This window comes from Dipodomys spectabilis, unplaced genomic scaffold (genome assembly GCF_019054845.1).
Source record: "Dipodomys spectabilis isolate Male_0828 unplaced genomic scaffold, ASM1905484v1 ptg000207l, whole genome shotgun sequence".
In the NCBI taxonomy this organism is placed as follows: domain Eukaryota; kingdom Metazoa; phylum Chordata; class Mammalia; order Rodentia; family Heteromyidae; genus Dipodomys; species Dipodomys spectabilis.
In genome coordinates this window covers 5,313,807-5,335,160 of record NW_024870884.1, presented here as the reverse complement: position 1 = coordinate 5,335,160, position 21,354 = coordinate 5,313,807, and positions in this window count along the sequence as shown.

Below are 21,354 nucleotides of genomic sequence, written 5' to 3'. Positions count from 1 at the left end.
AGGGAAAACCTGGGAGAGAGGGATGGGGAGAAACGTTTCAAAAAGAATCGTGGTCATTACTTGATTCATGTAACTGTAACCCTTCTCTATATCAACTCTACAAGAAAAATAAAATGCAAAATGAAATGTAAACTAATGTAAAATAAACTGCTTCAGTTATGAAGAACAAGAACAGAAAGAAAAAAATCATATTAGAATTTAAAAAGAAAAAGAGGTGAGCCAAGCAAGCACATTTTCTTTTTCTGTTACTGGAAAAAATTTTGCAAGAATTACAAGCACGCTGAAAACTTGATTGAGTTTGTCCATATAACGTATGGATCTGGAGCATGTAGGGCAGAGATATTCTCAAGTGGAAATTCCATTTCTTTTTTCTTTTTATTTTTTTGTCTGTCATGGGTCTTGAACTCTGGGCCTGGGCACTGTCCCTCAGCTCTTCAGTTTAAGGCTAATGCTCTACCACTTGAGCCACAGTGCCACTTCCGGCTTTTTCTGTTTATGTGGTGCTGAGGAATCGAACCCAGGGCCTCATGCATGCAAAACAAGCACTCTATCACTGAGCCACCTTCCCAGGCCCGAAAATCCATTTCTTTAATGATTGTCTATTCATGTCCTAGTGTGTACACCAGTTTTTAAGGTATGCAGAAATTTTTACCAATTTTATACAGCTTTTTAATTCACTTTAAAATAACACTCTAAAGTTTCCCTACTCTCACTGTATAGTTTTTGTAACTATTTCTATGTTTTTCTTTCACTTTATTCTTGAGAAGTGAATCTGTCATTATCATTATTGTTTTATTTGGCTTCCCCTAATTATTGAAACAAATACTCAGCTTATTTTATCTCAACTTTTGTTTTCTAATAGATATGCATAGATAAGCATAGAAATACACACATATATACATATTTATACACATTATGTGGGAAACAGATTTCTCTACCTCTCTCTACCTCAATCTTTCTAAATATATACCTTTTCCCCTCTGGTATTGGCATCGTCTCTTCTATTCTGACATGTACTATGTCCTTTTTTACAGCTTTATTTATCATTTTTAAATGATAAAGGGTTACAATTAATGTTTTTTTTCTAAATTTGACTTTTAGTAATTATTTTTAATATTTTATATTTTTGTTGCAGTATGATTGTAGAACATAGTTTTTATGATATTGATTTTTTAAGAATTTATTAGGCTTATTTTCTGGAAGCAATGTCAGTGTTCCCTCTGGTGTTATGGAGAACAGTATTCCCTCTCAAGTATGCATACTTCTGTATAAATAATAATTTACCCCTATGCAATATATTACTCAATAAAATAGATAAAATTAACATCAAAATATATGTGTACCCTTAGTCAGTTTGATCTGTTTCACCTGTTAATTTGTGAAAAAATGTGTTTAAAAATCTTCAGTTTCTGTCAGGAGTCACACTATATAATTTTGAGACTACATTTTCTGAGTATGTTTTATTCTGTTCCTTTCTAACCAACATACCAAGATTTCACTATACAATGTAAGTGTTTATTACAACTTATTGTCAATAATTCTTTTGGATAGCTTTTCAAGTTTTAAATGTCAATTTCTTTTCATTCCTTTTACTTTGAGTGTTTCAACTGCAAAAGTGTTATAGGAGCAACAAGAGTCCAATACACTTTTGATATTAGTCATTGTTCCTAGGACATTTTTATAGATAGAATGGAAGTATATGTACTGGATATATTTTTACAAAATATATGATGTATTTGTAATATTACTTTAAGTCATCTTCAGAAGTACTAAAATTACTTAACATCATTAAATTTAATTAAATATCTAATTTTTTGCATGCTGGAAATCTCAATCCTCAGTGATAAATTATTAATATATTCTATCAAAGATTCAAATAAATCAGTATTACAATGATAGTACCATTACTAGCACCCAAAATCTGATTATAAAAATGGTTTATTTTTTGGATTAGATACCACTGACAATGTAAAATCAAGTTACTGTGTTTTAAAGTCATTTGAAATACATCTTCCCTGTGTAATTATGTCACCAACTAGAGTTTGAATTAGCTTAATTTGTTTCACTTTTAGATGTTAATGATTGCTTTTTGATTGAATTCTATTTTATAACCATGTAAAATATTTTTATGGTTCCAAAGTTAAATCTACAAATTAAAAAAGCTTGGCTTCTATTACTGTCTTTTCCAATATTTCCTTTATCCTTTAATGAGTACATGCATTTTTAAACTACTGGACAAATGTTATTGATTTACTTTAAAATTTGCTCAGCAAAATTGTTCTTTGTTATACATTAGTAACATAAATAAAAACCTGAAATGATGGAAAGTTTTAAACACTTAAAAAGAGCAGAGAAGAACCTAGTGCCAGTGGCTCATGTATGCAATCCTAGTTACTCAGGGGCTAAGATCTAAGGATTGGGTTCAAAGTCATCCTTGGCAGGAAAATCTGAGTGACTCTTATTTCTTTTTTTTCTTTTCTTTTTTTTTTGGGGGGGGGGTCCAGTAGTGGGGCCTGAACTCTGGTCCTGGGCGCTGTCCCTCAGCTCTTCAGCTCAAAGCTAGAGCTCTACCACTTGAGCCACAGCGCCACTTCCAGCTTTTTCCTTTTTGCTTATGTGGTGCTGAGGAATCGAACCCAGGGTCTCAGGCATGCAAGGCAAGCGCTCCACCACTGAGCCACCTTCCCAGCCCCGTGACTCTTAGTTCTAATTAACCACCAAAAAGCCAGATGTGAAGTCGTGGCTTAAGTGGCAGAGTGCCAGTTTTGAGTGATTCAAACTAAGGGGCAGTGTCCTGACCCTAAGTTCAAGTCCTAGTACCAGCACTAAAACACAACAAAGGAACACAGAGAAAAAAGGTTATGGAACACTCTAAACCCACCATCAACCTTAAAATACTCAGCTAACGTTTCCTGTTTTCAACCCAACTCTCTCCCCTACCACATTCATTTCTTTCTTGCATTGTTTTGAAGCAAAATCCTAAAGATTAAAATGCTTTATCCATAGGATTGTTAGTAACCATCTCTAAAAGACAAAGAAAATAGAATAAAATAAACATGATTCCTTAATTGCATTAAATTTACTTGAGTTTAAAATAGATGCCACATTTCATTTTTACAAATTTATTTTTGTTTGAACTAGACTCTAAATAAGATCGATCTGTCACAAATTTATCTTTAAAAAACTTCCTCTTTAGCCTAGAAATTCTCTTTCTGTAAACGTTCTCTCATTTCAATTAATTTTATTTATTTGCTGTTGTTGACAAATGCTGTATTAGAGATTCTGTAGATTGTCACTTAGTTGATGATTTATAGACATCATGGTATGATAGTATTTAAGTCATTTCTCTAATCTTATTTTTTTTTAATGCACTCATAGTGTTCTTTGTTTTTGATGGTACCAAATTTGAAGATATCTAGATGACAAGGTTTTATCTATAGTTTTGTGTTCTATCTAGACTTCTCTTCTGTTTTATTGACATTTGGGAAATCTTCCCTTTCTTAACCAACCATTTCCTCATCTATGTAATCTTTTACATGTTCGTTTTATTATCTGTGTGTTGGCTTTGATGTCTAATCTCCACAAGTCCTATTATATTATGTTCCCCCACTCCCATTCCTGATGCCTTGGGAGAATTCTTACATAAGGTGGAAACTCACAGTTCAGTTCATTAGTTTCCTTATGCCTTGATGTTCTTTATTGAACCTTTGCATGCTATCTTTCAGCTGTTCTTCTTTCCTTTGTGGTATGAAATACTACTTGTGTCCTTCTTTCTTTGGATGTATTTATAATGAATATTGAGTTTCTCTGCTCTCGTAGTGCTTCATGTGATTAGTAGTTTTCAACTTATTTTCTTTCTAAAGAAGAGCTTGCATCCTTTAGCTGTCTGTAAAGTCATATGATATCTAGCAGATAACAGAGGCTCTCAAACTGTGTTTTTTTTTTTTTTACTTAATTCTACAGACAGAAATACGATTTACCTCATGATTTATTTGGTAGATACTTACTAAATGGTATTTAAAAATACATTTGATATCTGATATAAAGTAGTTACCGTTACGATGAGCAATGCACTCTATTTTCTTGTCAATTTCATCTTGTGGAAGTCACTATAGCGTGTAGTGACCTCACCATCTACAATGATTCATCACGGCATGAAACTCATAGAGAATTCATATGGATGCCTGCCTGAAGGTTAGGCATAGCTGAAAATGCTAAGGTGCAGGGAAGAAAGCCACACAGCCACAGGTGTCATGGAGGTCCATAGTGCTATATCATTATGAAAGAGTAAGCCTCAGTGAGCAATCTGAGATGAGAGGAAATCAGTGTGAAAAGCGGAATATACATAGTTTTACTTATGGTCCCAGGCTAGGTTTCAGCTGTACATTTTGAAGTTGTCTGTATAGCCAAAGCCAGACACAAATGTGTAAGGAAAATAGTCTATGTGAATAGCTCAGGGAAAACAAGTCTTTGTGTTTTATTTTATTTTTTACATTTTGACTCATCAAAGATAAAAATTCAGGTCTCTGCTTTTACTAGGGAACATTGTACACTATTGTCCTATACACTATTGTTCTGCAACTATCCATGCTGAAATGACCAGATAGGTGAAATGAATTTCTATTTTCTAGAGCATGTTTTATTGAGTATAACTTTATCAGTTGTTAATACCAAATTAAAGGTTATAAAACAAATTACATCGTAACAAGGGCTACTATTTTCTTTCTCAGAAAAGAAAAATTATAGTAGAAAGTAAAGAAAGGAAAGAAAAATTTAACATATGGATTAAGTACCAAAATATTTTTACTTTTATATTTTTCATATATGTCATTATTCTAATGTCCTACTATATATCAATCACTTTAATTGCTCTATAGATGAGAGAAACGAAGGAATAAATGTGGAAAAGAGAAGACAGAGAAATTTCCTAGACTACACATACTAAAAGAAAATATGAGAAAAGTTGGAAAATAACCCTCAATTACCCTCAAGATTCAGAATAAATAAATAAAAAGGATAACAAATTCAAATCTATAAACTAAAATATTTGCATGAGTAATTAAACACATTTAAAGGAAAGTTCAACAATGGGAAAATATTTGCCCTTCATCATAAAAAGAACTTCTGAAATAGAGAAAAAATACCTGTGGAAAAATATACTAGCATTATGAACAGATAGTTTACAAAAATAGAAATTCAAATGGCTCTTAGCCATCTGAAGAGATGCTTAACCTCATTGCTAACAAGGAAAATGTAAACTGTAAGTATTGTTAGGAGCGTTTTTCTGTTATCAGATGGCTAGAAATCCAGTCTAATAGTACATTTGGTTCAAAAGACAATGGGTAAATAGGCACTTCAAAAAGGTTCAGTTTCTTTGAAGGGAAAGTTTTCAATACCTAGTAAAATTATATATGCATTTGCCCTTGAACATAAGCATTATAGCCATGGAACTCTTTTCTATGGAAACTGGCAGATATTTGAAAGGACACATAAGACTATTACAGCACTGGGAGTAATAGAAAAAGACTAGAAACAATCTCAATGTACATCAGTAAGAAATTAGTTGAATGGATAATGTTGAATATGCCATTGTACACCCCCATGATTAAATATTATAAAATGCAAGGAAGAATAGCTCTATATACTCTTATGGAACAATCTTGAAAAGGGAAACAATAAGTTGATGAATGTATGCTAATGTTAATCTAAAGTAGAGCATGGATTTAACCAAATAATGGAATAATATCATAAAGGGGGGGAAACCCTACTCACAGTAAGCAAGAGAGATGGGACTGGAGAGACAGCTAGATTATTTTATTTTAAATTTACCATTGCAAAGATTTGGCCCTGAGATATTAAATTTTTGTTTGCATTATTTTGAAAGAAAATCAAATTAACAAGTAGTCATCTAAAACAAAATAGAACAAATGAACATAACACTATGTCCAGTTGACCTAACCTCGTATTAAGAATTATCCCAAGTTGCTTTAAAAACTAGTAAGTTGGATTAGATGTAGTTAGTAGTGTGCACCAGTAGTATATAACCTCAGGAAAGCAGTGAAAAAAGTTAGAACTATTTCCAATAATCACATTGTTGGTGGCAATGATGCTATAATTATTCTGAGATAATTTTATATGTTATATGTGTAAAACAAGTAATTATGCTATTATTGAAAAAAACAAACTTTCCAGCAGGAGAGAAAAGTTATACAGAGGTAAATATATACTCCTGAACTTTAAATGGACCATCAATATCTGTTAAAATATCTTTAATAAAATAGACATTTTTCTTTTTTATTATTATTTTTTATTGTGAAAATACTGTACAGAGGGGTTACAATTACATGGGCAAGATGATGAGTATATTTCTCATCAAGCATTGTAACCTCCTCCTTTGTTTCCCCTTCCCATCCCTTCCCATCCTGACTCCGCCCCCCCATCTTCCCCCCCCCCCCATCAAAACAGACATTTTTCTTAATCATTTCTTTGAAAAAATAAACAATAATTCCCTACTGTTCCTCACCAATACCACATGCTGAGGTTTTGGAATGACAATTTTTATGAAAAGTAACCCAAGTTTTAGAGAAATGACTGGATTTGAATCTGGAGTAAGAAACATCAAGAAAAGTCTGGATTCCCTTGCACCTGATAAAAGGCTCTGTCCAAAAGAACTAAATAAATACTTAACTTAGTTCCCACTGGGCAAGTATTTTAAAATATGAAATACGCAAAACCTCAGAATTTATGATGATTTCTAGATGCTGCAGAAGAAGTAGCTATTTAAAAGCTAATAAACCAGGGGAAAGATCTATATATTTATTCTGGTTTCCCTATGTGACCAGAATTTTACAATATTCAAGTATTTGATGGAGCTAAGTTTCTCCTTATGAATTTATTTCAGTTAATGAATAGAGAAGAAAAGGTAGAATTAGGATATTTCCAGAACGGACTTAATGCTACTCAGTAATGATTATCAATGGCTAGAGATAATAGATATCATTCATCTCCTGATAGAAATATGAAAAAACATCTACGAAACACTCATGCTAAAAATAATAATGAAAATCTTATCATTTTACTGCTTCTCACCAGGAGAGGCAATCAAACTCTAACTGTGGGAGAATTCTATATAGCTTAATCCATGTGCAGAGATAAAAACCCAAGTTATTGAAGGAAAATATATAAATATACAAACATATATCAGTGAAACACAATGTGTGCACTTTATTGAATCGCAAATCAAGTAAACAAATTTTTTAAGAGATAAAAGACAACCGGGGACCCATAAAAACTGATCAATATAGAAGGGATTTAAGAAAATATTTTACAATACTTTTAGGTGACAATGTTTTGTGTTTTGTGATAAGCACACAATTCTAGCTGGTAGTTTAAATATAGCTGAAACTGGATGAGGAGGTGCAGCAAGTTTTTGAGGTTATCCTTTTATTCTATTACTGTTTTACATTTTTGTAATAAAAAGCAAAAAACCCTTTTCATTTATTTAAATTTGTAACTACTAAGAGGAACAATGAGAATTCTTTTATCAAGAGATTTTTGATGTTAAACTTTTCTTGATTAATATTTCCAGGAAGTTAATAAAACATGATTTAAGCCAGAAACTCAATTACCTGCTCAAGTTTAATGCTGGCAAATTTTTTCCCCAATCAATTTCCTCTGCCTCATAAAAATCATTTCAAGAAAGTGCAGAGAACTAGAAACTAGAACTGAGAGATAAGAAATAACTTTGAAATTTTTTATGGTTTATTTCATATTTAATCTAGGCTTTTGATAATTACATATACATTGCCAAACATTCAAAGTTTTAGAGCAACTAGACATGTAAATTTAGAAATCTTTATTACCTCTTTGTTATGGTATCTTTCTCTTGTGCTTAATCCTATATTACTCCTTTGAGTAGAAAGTTTTATTATATAACCAAGTTGGAAATCCTCTCAGTATACCAAGGATCAATTGGAATATTGTTCTAGCTGGCTAACCAAGTGAGAAAATAAATTGCATTCCGATTTCAGACTTATCAAAATTAATTCCATATTGATTTTATATTTAAGTGGTAATATAATGAAATAATAAAAGTAACATAAATTATTGATAACTGTTTATATGACTGACTATTTTGTGATGTTGTAATTGAATAGCATAGACTGTGTCATTTACAAGAAAGATAAAGGTTTATTTCACAATTCTGAACGCTGGGAAGTTCAGGATGAGCCAGCATACCTGGTGAGGGCTTTCTTGCTAGTAGAGTTATGGAGCCTCTCAAGGCTGTAATGCAGCGCAACATGGAGAAAATCTTAGCATCCTACTCGTATCTCTTCTCCTTGCATAAGGACACAATCACACTGGGTTAGACCCCAAACCATATGTGCTCAATTAACCATAATTATCTCCTGAGAGTCCTAGTTCCAAATAGATTATGTTTTGACTTTCTTAATACTTCATATTAGAGCTTAAACACCAACTGAAATTTGGGTGAGAACATTCAAGGTATAGCAATAACCAACACTGAGGACTGACTTTCTCTTGTGATGTCAGAGCTGAAGATACATGAAAAATTTTGGACATATCAAAATTTGACTAAAATATCCCAAAGACACTCTTCTTTCCCTTTAGTGATCAATAGCTTAAGATCTATGTAACTAAGGGTTAACATTCCTAACATAGAAAGGGCATTTGCGTACAAATGGTAGAGAAAAAAACTTGAGAAGTGAAATAGGCTGAGGAAATCAATAAATGACACACTGATAAATACACATCACCAGTTCTCATGTGGAAACAAGTTCTTGTATGTTTACTAGTACTAAAGTAAATCTATCAGGTATCACAGCAGCAAAGATCAAGAGTTTGAGCTTTTCTGCTTGGCTGTTAAGATTATCCAGGTTTATACTAGTTATTGCAAAAAAGGGAAACCACAGGACCTTTGCTTATTTGGGTTTGGCTTATGTCACTTAATATAATTTTTCCAAGTCTTCCCATTTCCTAACAAATGGAGCAGTGTCATTCTTTCTGATGGAGGCATAGAAATCTCTCTCTATATAGATACATTTTCTTGATCCATTGATCTACTGAGGGGCATCTGGGTTGGTTCCCTGTCTTAGCTATGGTGAATGACCATATAAGATGATGCTAAGTGAAATGATCCCAAGATAGGGACACAACAGGTTTTTTTCTTTGTTGCTGTTATTTTTAATGTACTATATGATTTTTTGTTTCTTTTTGTATGTTCTTCCCCCATGGTATAACCCCTGTTGTCACTGCATTTGATTTTGGTGCCCTGAATCTTGTATATACATCTTTCTAATTTGGGGAGGGGAAGGGAAATAACAAACTGCTGAAACAAGGATACAGACTGACCCACTGTAACAATGTGGGTATAATACACTATGTTGAAAACGAACTTTACAACTTCCAGGGGGAGAGGAAGAGTTGGAGAGGTAGGGCGGGAAGGGAATGTAGGGGAAAAACAAAGGAGGGGGAACAATGCTTGATAGAAAATGTACTATTTACCTTACTCATGTAACTCTAACCCTTTTGTACAGTATCTTTACAATATAAATATTTTCCAAAAAGAGTTTGACTGGTAGGCATGTGGTATGAGGATTCTGGCACTGTCCTATTGGAAGAAGTACATATCAACCAACCTCTCTTAGGACAGTTTGACATTTATTAGAATCCATGACATTTTCATAACCTTTAACACTGAAATTACTTTTCTCTAGAAATTTATTTTTCAAACATACTGAAACAAGTGCAGAAATACCTATCATAAATATTTGTTAAAATAGCCAAAATTTGTGAGCAATTTGAAACCTCATGATGGAAGATTTGTTCATCCCTTGGTAGGTAAACACAAACATTATTGTTTAAACACACAGAATAGTCTCAAGCTTTTAATTTATGTACAATTTCTCTCTCTCTCTGTCTCTCTGTCTCTGTCTGTCTGTCTGTCTGTCTCTCTCTCTTTCTCTCTTTCTCTCTCTCTTTCTCTCTCAGTGGTGGTACTGGGGCTTAAATTCAGGACCTGAACACTGTCAGCTTTTTTGGCTCAAGGCTGGCACTCTACCACTTGAACAATGGCTCGATCCTGGCTTTTTGGTAGTTAAGAGTCTCATGGACTTTCCTGCTTAGGCTGGTTTCAAACTATGATCCTCAGAACTCCTCCTCCTGTGTAGCTAGGATTACAGGTATGAGCCATTTGGTGCCGGCTTTTTTTTTAAGTTTTAAATTAAAGTTTTTATTTTGAGAATATTTTTGATTCACATGAAGATGTAAGAAAGGTAATCGAAAGCCGGGCGTCGGTGGCTCACGCCTGTAATCCTAGCTGACTCAGGAGGCTGAGATCTGAGGATCGTGGTTCAAAGCCAGCCTGACACGAAAGTCGTGAGAATCTTATCTCCAGTAAACCACTAGAAAACCAGAAGTAGTGCTGTGGTTCAAGCAATAGAGTGCTCGCCTTGAGCTGAAGAGCGGAGGGACAGCGTCCAAACCCCCACGACCAACCAAAAAAAAAAAAAAAAGTAATTGATACAGATCCTTTCTGCTCCCAGACCCCCTTATCATAAAGTGGTTCAGAGTGACAATACCATCATAGGATATTGACATTGATGTTGACATTGGCCTTGATGTTGATATAGACATTGGCATGGTCATAATACAAAACAGTTCCATGTTCTAGGACCCTTTTTATTGTCCTCTTATAGTCACATCAACCTCCTATTATATCTCTGCTCCCTACTGACCCTTTGATAACCAATCATTAATTCATTCGCCAGTCTTGTATATTGACTTCCAATGAGAATCATTTTTCCAATAACCCAGTCTTTTTTTCAATTTTTTAACCACATTCTAAGTATATCTGACTGTTGAGTATTGATATTCCCCACACACACCCTTTTTTTTCCTTGATTCCCCACTTCTGCAAGCTGGGGGACAGAAGGTGGGTCTAAATGCTTGAGTAGATACAAAGTTATCACATTAAGCAACAAGAGTGTTGCTCTCATTCCATTATACATCATATCCACAGTTGTGTAATGGAAGGAAACCCCAGCATCAGTGATGGTGAGTTTGATGTCTTGATTAGATGACTAGCAGACTTCTCTATTGAAGGGTGTGTTTCCCCACAGCAGTGTGAATTCGATACGAGCTATCACCTTTTCACCAAACTGCTTTAATCTCTTTAAATTATTGAGGCCTACATTACTTATTTCAACATGTATGTTTGAGGAAGCATGTCAGCAAACTATGCATTTGTAATGTTATTGAGCATTAGTTGTTTTTCTTAATTTTTATTAACTGATAATCTTTTGTGGAAAAAAGTGGTTTTCTTTTGCAGTTTTGTTCAGTTCCTTCCTTTTAATTACCAGCTGTTAAAGACTTGGTATAACAGCAAGATAACTCTATATTTCTAACTTGTCCAAAACTGTCTGGTTATGTCTCTTTTCCCCAGAGTTAACATTTTTTGGGCCTCTATTCACTCAAAAACTGATCAGATTGGTAAATTGTAAAACCATCTTATGCTTTGCTTACCCCAGCTCTCCCTCCCTTCACTTTGAGAATCACTATAGATGACTAAATTCACTTATCCTGTGCTTCACAAATAATTAGGTTCTTTGATGGCTATTTTTTACTTTTAATTTAATTTTGTTATTTTTGAGTTAACATATGTTTGTACCATAAGAGGGTCTCATCATATATTTCCAATCATATACACAGTGTCCCTTAACAAAGCTCCTCCCTCTACTACATTCCCATCCCTCTCTTCTCAACTTGGCCCTCACATTTGTGTATTTACTTGAAAATGTTAAGGCCTTGAATACTGCAATCTCAGTACTCAGGTCTCAAAACTGAATAAAGTTCTTTAAAATGCCTTTGTGTGGCTTTCTCAACCTTCATGGTCTTTAAATCTTTGCTTTATGGAATATTAATAGTCTATGCTTTTACCTTATTTTTTTCTTTTGGTCTTGATTTGAATTTTACCATTATTTCAAGTATTTCTGATTTCCTTTAGTAGGAACTGATAACTAAAAAATTGAATTCTAAGCTATAGGATCTTATCAATTTTGAGTAAGGCTTAAAAATTTACTTTAGTTACTTCTTCCTCTCTACAATATGTTTTACAGAAAGAGTACAGACAAAATATATTTAAGCATTGACCTGATCCACACAAATAAACAAATAAGTGACAACAACACTAACAACAACAAAAAGCCAAAAACTACCAAGAAACAAACTAAATCATTAAACAAGGAGACAAATGATAAGTGGGGAAACTGTTTATAGTTTGTAATCTCAGGCAAAGGATTAATATCCCAAACATAAAAAGAGCTACTAGAAACAGAATATATTAAAACAGAAGAAAAATATGGTTGAGATATAAATAGTTTATAGAGAAAAATGCAAATGACTTTGAACATATAAAAATAGGCTTTATTTGGACACAATAAGTGAAATGTGAATTAAAACTGTAGCAGTATAGGAATTTTGACTTATTATGCTGGCAAGAATCCAAGTTTGAGAACAAACTCTATCGGCAAGACTGCAGGGGTAGAGATAATGGCATTTGCTTGTGACAATGTAAGTAGTGTAATTCTTTATGGACAGAAATAGACAATACCTAGAAAATGTGTACATGTAATAATTTAAGCAAGAATATTGGAAAATCTCCATTTCAAGATTATTAACTATGTCTAAAAATTCTCTTTGCCATATAAGGCAATATAGTTACAGATACTGGGGATGAAGACAAGGATATCATGGAGGAAGGAATATTTTCATTCTATCACAAAGCATCAAAGAAGAGGCAGATGTACTTACCTGCAAATTTAACACTCTCCCTCATTGTGTGAGAAGTAAGCCAAGAAAATTAACCAGAGATAACTGGTAAAAACTTTCAAATATTTAGAAAATAGCCAGACTTCTTTTAAATTACACTTAAGTCAAGGAAGAAATCACAGGGAAATTAGAAAATATTTGGTATTAAATGGAAAGAAAGTAACTATATTTCAAAATTTGTGGGCTATCATTAGGGTACTTAGAGAAACTTAGTAACTTTGAATGTTATCACAGTGAAGAAGGATAGACAACGAACTAAGCTTTCATCATATGAATCTAAAAAGCAGAACTAATAAAATTCAAGCCAGTAAGAAGTGGCATTGTGGCTTAAGTGGTAGAATGCTAGTCTTGAGCCCAAGAGGCTTAAGGAGAGCTCCTAGGCACTGAGTTCAGGTCCCACAACCATTAAAATAATAATAATAATAATAATAATAATAATGTGCCAGTTAAAAGTGTACATGACAAAATCATTGCAAATATAAGAAAAAATAAAATGGGGGCAAAAGTAAGAAATCAGTGAAAATAGGAATTGGATCTTTGAGACAGTTAAAAATAATCTGAAAACCTTCCAGGAGATGGAGCTAGTAAAAGGAGAGAAGATACAAATTATCATCATCAGGAATGAAATAACCGATGTCACTTTTGAATAGGTAGTCATTGAGAAGATAATAAAGGAACATTCTGTGGAACTTTATTTTAATAAGTGTGAAAACTTAAATGAATTGGAAAAATTACTTGAAAGGTTCAATTTACAAAACTGACTCACAGAGAAACAGACAGCTGAATAGTTCTTTATCCATTAAAAAAATTGAATTCATTACCTAAGATTTCTCCCAAAAGAAAACTCCAGATGGCATCATATTGAATATGGAAGGAAAATAACAGTCCTACATAAACTTTTTCATAAATAAACAAGGAGGCAATATATTCCAGAGTACTTTGAGTCTAGTATTAGCCTTATAGCATATCTAAAGAAAGATAGTAAAAGAAAACAATGTCCTTCATAAACTAAATGAAAAATACTTCAGTAACTATTGAAAAATTAAATCAAGCACTATAAAATAGATAATACATGAGAACCAAGTCATATGAGCTCAGGATTACAAGGTTAGGTTAATACTGAAAACTCAATGATTATAGTTTCTCTTGTGGGAACTAAGAGGGAAAATCAAACAATCCCTTAATAGGCACAATAAATTCAATTTGGAAAATGAATTGTTCTTTAATTCATTATATGCTTAAGGTAAAAAAGTGAATATTATTCTTTTAATATAGAAGAAAAAGCAAGAATAATTGCTACTAAATCATATTTTCTACATTATTTGAAGTCCTAGCTTGTGCAATAAAAGAAATAAAACATGTGTATATGAAAAGGAAGAGAGAAACTATTTTTTAATTTTAATGTTTAATTTAAAGGTGATGTGCAAAGGGGTTACAGTTATAAAAGTCAGGTATTGAGCACATTTCTTTTTGAACAGTGTCACCTCTTCCCCCATTCAGAAAACCATTTTTATGTATAAAAGATTTTTTGTTTGGATATTACTCCATATTCACATTCTACAAATAAATCTTCTCCAACTGGAAAGTTATTATAACATCATCACATAAAGTAATACTAGCATAGGAAAGTTATCTGTATTTCTAAGCATCAATTGATGACAAGGAAAAATCAAAAAGTGATTAGAGATTGTTTTAACAATATTTACAGTAACTATATATTGATAGTTTTGAAAAAATTCTGAGTAAAATTAAAGCAGATGTAATTAATTTGTAAGGCTACATGTCTACAATCAGAAGGTTGAGTGTTGTTATGGTAACATTTTTCATCAAATATTTATACTTTGAACACAATCCAATGAAAATTCCATCAAGACTTGCTATTTATCTAGAACAAATAAGATTGTATGATATTGGTGTGAATATATACACTTAGATTGGTGATTTAGAACTGAGAGTTCTGAATTATGTAAATAATGATCATATGATCATTTCTTGTCAAATTTTCCAGATAATTATGTAAAGGCTCTTGTCTTTTCAGTGGGATATGTTGTAACAACTGGATATCTAGAGGAAAAGAAGGAATGTTGGTTCTATACCAAAAAAATTGATTCCAAATGGATCAGAGTTCATTTGGATTTAGAACCCAAGTTGATCCAAAAGTATCAAAATCTCAAGACCTCTAGATGAAATATATGTGAACATTTTTATGACTTTTAGTAAGCAAAAGTTGATTTGCTAGGTCATAAAATATATGATTCATAAAAAATAGGGGGTCACAATTATCGAAATAAAAAAACAACTTTGGCATGAAAATCCACAGGGGGCTGAGAAGGGGGTTCAGTAGTAGAGTGCTTGCTTTGCATGCATGAGGGCCCTGGGTTCAATTCTTCAGTACCACATAAATAGAAAAAGCTGGAAGTGGAGCTGTGGCTCAAGTGGTAGAGCACTGGCCTTGAGCTGAAACACTGAAACACTGAAACACAGGCCCAGAATTCAAGCCCCATGGTCAACAACAAACAAACAAAAAGAAAATCCAAAGGCAAGCAAAAAATGGAGAAAGATAGTTGAACAAATACATATTATAAAAGACACAGCTCTTGGATATGTGAAGAAAATCTAATAACTTGATAAACAAAGACAACCAATGAAAATTTTTAAAAAACTCTGGATAAATAATTTGTCAGTTATCAACAAGCCAGAAGAATTTGGCCAATAGCATTGGTTAGTAGATAAATGAAAATTAAAACCAGAACTGCAACTTACCAGAAAATCTAAAATTAGAAACGAATGGGAGCACAAATGTGGTGTTCTAAATGGGAAGATTAGTAGATCTTCACTACTCCTTGAAGTAAAGAGGATGTGAAACAGTACCAGGGTCACCTCCAATTTTCATGCCAAGCACATGGGAAAAAATTATCTTGCTCTCCATTGGGGGTTAGGGAGTATTTGTCATAAACATATGAACAAACTGACACATAAAGTTGTACTTTGACTTTGTATTTCTTCTGCATCTTCATCTTGCTATATACTTCCTTTATCACTGAATTTATTGACTATTTTTTATTTTGGCATTTGAAACATAACTGGAAATTTTTGCCTACTTTCACATTCTAAAATAAACTGATTTACATTTTTTCTAAGATATGTAATATTCTCTTTTTTTGATTCTTGATTCTCCAGTAGAGAATTTTTATGGCTACCTAGTGAGATATTAAACATTAAATATACCTTATTATCCAATTGTTGCACGATATTAAGAATTCATCTCTTCGTTTCATTGGAGATGTCACTATTAGCATGCATCCAATTTAGAACTTTAAAAAAATTGCACTTTTTATTGTCTTTCATTGTTTTCCCTCCCTGTGGTCTTGCAATAGCACACTGTTCGATTATTGTCCTTATTATGTAGCTTAGAATGCTTTACCTTAGTCTTCTCCAATTTCCTTATCCATATGTTCATGAATTCTAAGAATGCAACTTTTTATATTCACAGAACCATCAGTATTTGCATTAAAATTAATGTTTATAATATGTAACTTTTATATCAACTTGAATAATGTTGACCCTTTATTAGTCAGATTACATAAGCCAAGAATATTTCCACCTCTGTGGGAGACTGGAGGGGAAAATCAACTTCCCTAACTCCATGGTTAAAACTACAGTGTGCGGAAGTACAAGCTATGTTATTTTTTCACCTCCTAGGAGCTTGCTAAAGTGAGGCAAATAAGGCCATGAAGTCTTATTCATCTTAGCTCACATGTTCCCTAATCCTTTGGTTTGAACAGACAAGTATTTTCTTAGAGCTTTCTAAAAGCTTTTTTTTTTGGCTGTTCCTATTGGCACTATTGGAGTGAAAGCATCTGCATTATTAGTCTGCTTTTCCACATGTGGCAAAAATGGAGATACAGGGAACTGATGTTGACCATCAAATAAATCCTGGTGAGGTCTATTTGTAGACTGCTTTCTGAAGATCCCTATACTTGGAATGCTGGTGTTGTTTGGTGAAGAGGCAGACCTGTAGGATGGAACTGTTTCATCTTGGCAGAACCAGAATTGTTTATTGTAGAAAAGTTTCAATGTCTGTGAAAAACATAATTGGCTTTTATTCTTCATTTTACATGTTGCATATTAATCTGATCAAGGATTATTTAATTACCCCAATGATTATGGCAAAATTAGACCTTAGAACAGTAAGAACAAATCAGACTCAAGTCACCATTAATCTGTTTAAACAAGGTGAAGGGGATCAGAATCCTTTTCCCTGAGTCACTAAAGCAGAAATGTTTAATATGTCTGTAGATGATAAATGGTAAGTGAGAATATTTGGTCTAAGGACAAGTATAACATTTCCTCTAAATTTATATCCACCATTTAACACCAGCAAGTTTGGTTCATGAACACATTTAATGATAAATATCCCTTTTAAGTTAATTTTTCTATAACTAAAATAGGAGACGTGATGGCCAGTCTAGTCCCCAATGGCTTCAGGTGAGCAAATATAGAACTCATCATCAATCTTACCTTTCTTTCCTTCAGGGAAGATTATCGTTATAAAAATGGGGTAAGGCTAAATAAATTTTAAAGATTACGGGAGGAAGAGAGAGAGATTATAAATCTAACATTAAGTTAATGATTCTGAGCATCTATTAGAACCATCTAGAGAATTAGAAAATATTAATACTAATAAGTTTACAGTGCCCCAGGGCATTTACATAAGAATATCTTAAGTAGGACCTGGATATGGATATTTTTTAAAGCTCTCAAAATGATTCTCATGTGATGCCAAAGTTGAAATACCCCATATACATGGGTGTTGATTTCCATGATGAAGGAATTTATGTGCTATAACAAACTACCTCTATCATACCAGATAAAACCCCAGAACTTAAAAGGAAATATGCTGGTGACTTGACACAGACAACTAAAATGAAGTCCCTTTAAGACTCCTCCTACATTTTTTGGTGATTTATGTTGCCACAGGAATGTCCTGTTAAACCACAAGTCTCTACAATGACCTGGAACTGCATTCCCCAATGGATTAAATAATATTAATACTATTAAATAAATGACATGAATATGCTAAAGATGAGGGCTTCTTGTGCAGAAATTTTGTATTAATCATCATGTTCAGCCCATCTGCTGACTTACAAAACAGAATCCTTTACTTTGCAACCTGTGTACCAGTGAGGCTACCAGGTGCAAAGCCCTGGGCATTGTGGGGCACTGTGCAGGGAGCACGCAACCCAGAACTTGCCCTTGCCTGGCGGAAAGCTCAGCCTGGACCTCACTCAATACCTCAGCACTCATCTCTGGTTCATATACACAATGCCTAAACAGCAGCTTTCAGGCTCATGCTTGTAATCCCACCCACGCAGGAAGGCTGAGATCTGAGAATCCTGGTACAAAGCCAGCTGAGGCAGGAATGAGTCTCTTTAACTCCAATAAACTACTTGGAAAAAGCTGGGTGTGGTGCTGTGGCTCAAGTAGGAGAGAGCTAACCTTGAGAAAAAATAAAAAAGAAGTATCTCAAGAAAAAAACTTCGGAGCTTCTGGGATGGTTCTGTCTCTAATAGCTAATTATCTACATCTGGATAATGTTGAAGGACTTTGACCCAGGGTAGTACCAGTCATGTCAGATTGTGAGAGACATGGCAGCAAGAGTATTCAGTCCCTTACACTGGAACAGCTAGCTGTGCATTGCTGAAGTTGGGGGAATTCCCACAGGTTATATAAGAATGTGTCAGGACTTTCACAGAAAACAGCAAGCCTCTGTGTCTGTGGATTCTTACAAGGAGACATAACAGAAGTGTCCTGGACTAAATGAGTACTATTAGAAGAGAGGCATCCTAAGTTAACTTTGGGGCAATCAGTTTCTATTAGGGATATGGAAAAGTGATCGGAGCATGTCAGCCCAAACCATCCCCTTTTTCTAAAAGGGTCATGCCCATGGACTGTGCTGAAATGTTCATAGTGACAGTCCTGGTTCCTTGAGTGGCCTATCGTAGGCTGTGACAAATTTAAAGGATCATCACAATCAATCATACATGCAAAATTCTCTGATGGTTTTATTCCGCTCATCTTCTCTATAATTCTTGATAGTTCTCACTTGTAGCAAGTAGTTCTGGCTCCCAAATATGTCTGAGGACCATATGTCTCTTGATTCAGAACTTAAAACTTCAAGTTAACATTGGTTCAAGATCCAGAATTTTTAATTTAAATAAGCAATTTTCCTCCTTCGCTTAACAAATATAGTAGGAGAGGGTCAACAGTGGCATGAGAATGAACCACTCATATGGCCTCTAGAAAGCTCAGAGTCAAACTTAAGCTCTAGTTAGCAATCACAGAAAGTAACTTAAGTGGTTAGAGCAAGTTGTACATGTAGGAAAAGCAGAATAATTCTTGGGTGCTTGGCCTCCCTCGAGTTTACAGCAATAAGAGTAGTTTATTCTAGAAACAGTGTTGGCTCAGCCTTACAGAACCTTGTTGAGTGCCCACTGCATGCTAACACACACAGAAATGGATAAAATATAGATTTTATCCTTTAGAAGGTTATCAATGACTTCAATTTTTCTATTTTTGTCCAAACTTTACCCTGAGAAATGTTCCTAGTTTCAAAAAATGTTCAAAGAAAGTTGACATTCGGCTTCATACTTCACCCATGAGTACTGAGGTCCTTAAGTCTAACCTTGAATATCATTACTGATGGTTGACTTACTCATCTTTCATTTTAAATATTTATTACTAGAGCTTTTCTATATAAAGGTCTCTACAAACACTCAAATCATATAACGATAGATAACTTGACCCAGTGCATAAATTATAGTCCATAGCTCTTTAAAGTCTTAACAAGCTGTCACCAATGTTCTCAATATGTAGCTGCGATTTTTTGCATGTCCGTTAACAGGCAAGTGAGTGTCACTGTGTACATTTATGAAGAGATGCATCACACACTGGGCATATACAACTTACTACTTCTCCAAATATATTAAAAATAAAGTTCATGATAAGTGTATATAGTGCTTGAAAATATTCAATGCACTTTTGTGGTGGGTATTTTTTCTTATGATTATGAGGATCATCTCAATGCATATTAGATGCTGAAATAGAAATTAAAGAAAAACGTTATATTCAGACTTCATAACCAAATGACTGGTGGAGAGACGTCAGGGGTTCATCACATTTATTTTTTCTTTCAATAATGGCCAATAGCTATGTGCTCATTAGTTAATCAGGTTAATAAATGAAAGGCTAAAATTATACATGCTCTTACAAGTGAAATATTTTTACAGAGGCAAAGGAAGTCTGAATAGCTCTGTTAGATCTGCATCTTCTGACTTTGTGATGATTAATAACACGAGACAATGAAAGAGTAATTAGCTTCTCATTCTGACGTGGCCAGTGACTCACCAAGTGGAAACTTGTTGGAAATTTTCAAAACCCACTGGACTGCATATCTTCATCTTTAAGGATTAGACTAAACAAAGCCTTGGGGCTCTTGAGTTTGTAACTCCCGATGAATAATCTGAGGGTTTTTTGTATTTGTGACAGTCTTACATATAATAAAAATGATGGGGTTATTAAACCAGATTCTTCTAGGGTCAAGTTCATTTAAAGACAGAAGTATATCCTTGGCTGAGGACAGTCCAGGGCCAAGACTTGTGATACAGATTTAGTAATTAAATTACTGAGCTGACAGAGGAGAATGGAACTTATGATATACTTTCCTTAGATAGGATAATGTAAATCAAAAGGCTTTGTGAACTATTTGGGGCTATGCATACCAGATATTAGGCATTATTAATTATAACTTTCGCTACTTACTGAGTATCTAACAAATAGAACTGACTTCAACAAAGCTATGTCATAACAAGGGGACGGTTTGGAAGAGAATCTATTTCTTAATCTGATATTCTTCCATTTCTCCATTCATTTGGGGAAATCTTTTGACTGGTAAAGTACCACAAGGAGAATGAAAGAGGTATCTCAGACTATCACTATCCTCAGTGAGGTTGCTGTCTTGTAAATATATCTGTAATAGTATCATCCATTTAAAAAAAGGTCTGTGTACCATTTTCTCTGAATAGGTTCTAAGTTCAAGGGGGTTCAAACTAGACTTTTAATTTCTTTTGAAGTTCCTAGTGTTCAAAAACACTAACAGGCATATTGATCCTAGGACAATAACTATTTGATAGAAAACTAAAAGAAAAATCCCGTGATAGGGCTTAAACCCTCTAAAGAACTATGCAAATAAAAGCTATTCTTGATTTGTTAATTTTATTTGTATTTCATTTATTTCACTTATATTTTGCTGTTCTGCATATTTTTTAATTTTTATTCATTTTTTATTGTGGAAATACTGTACAGAGGGATTACAATTACATGGGCAAGATAATGAATACATTTCTTATCAAGCATTGTAGCCTCCTCCTTTGTTTCCCCTTTCCATCCCTTCCCATCCTCCCCCAGCCTCCCCACCCAATCCTCCCTGGCCCCCCCCCCCCCACC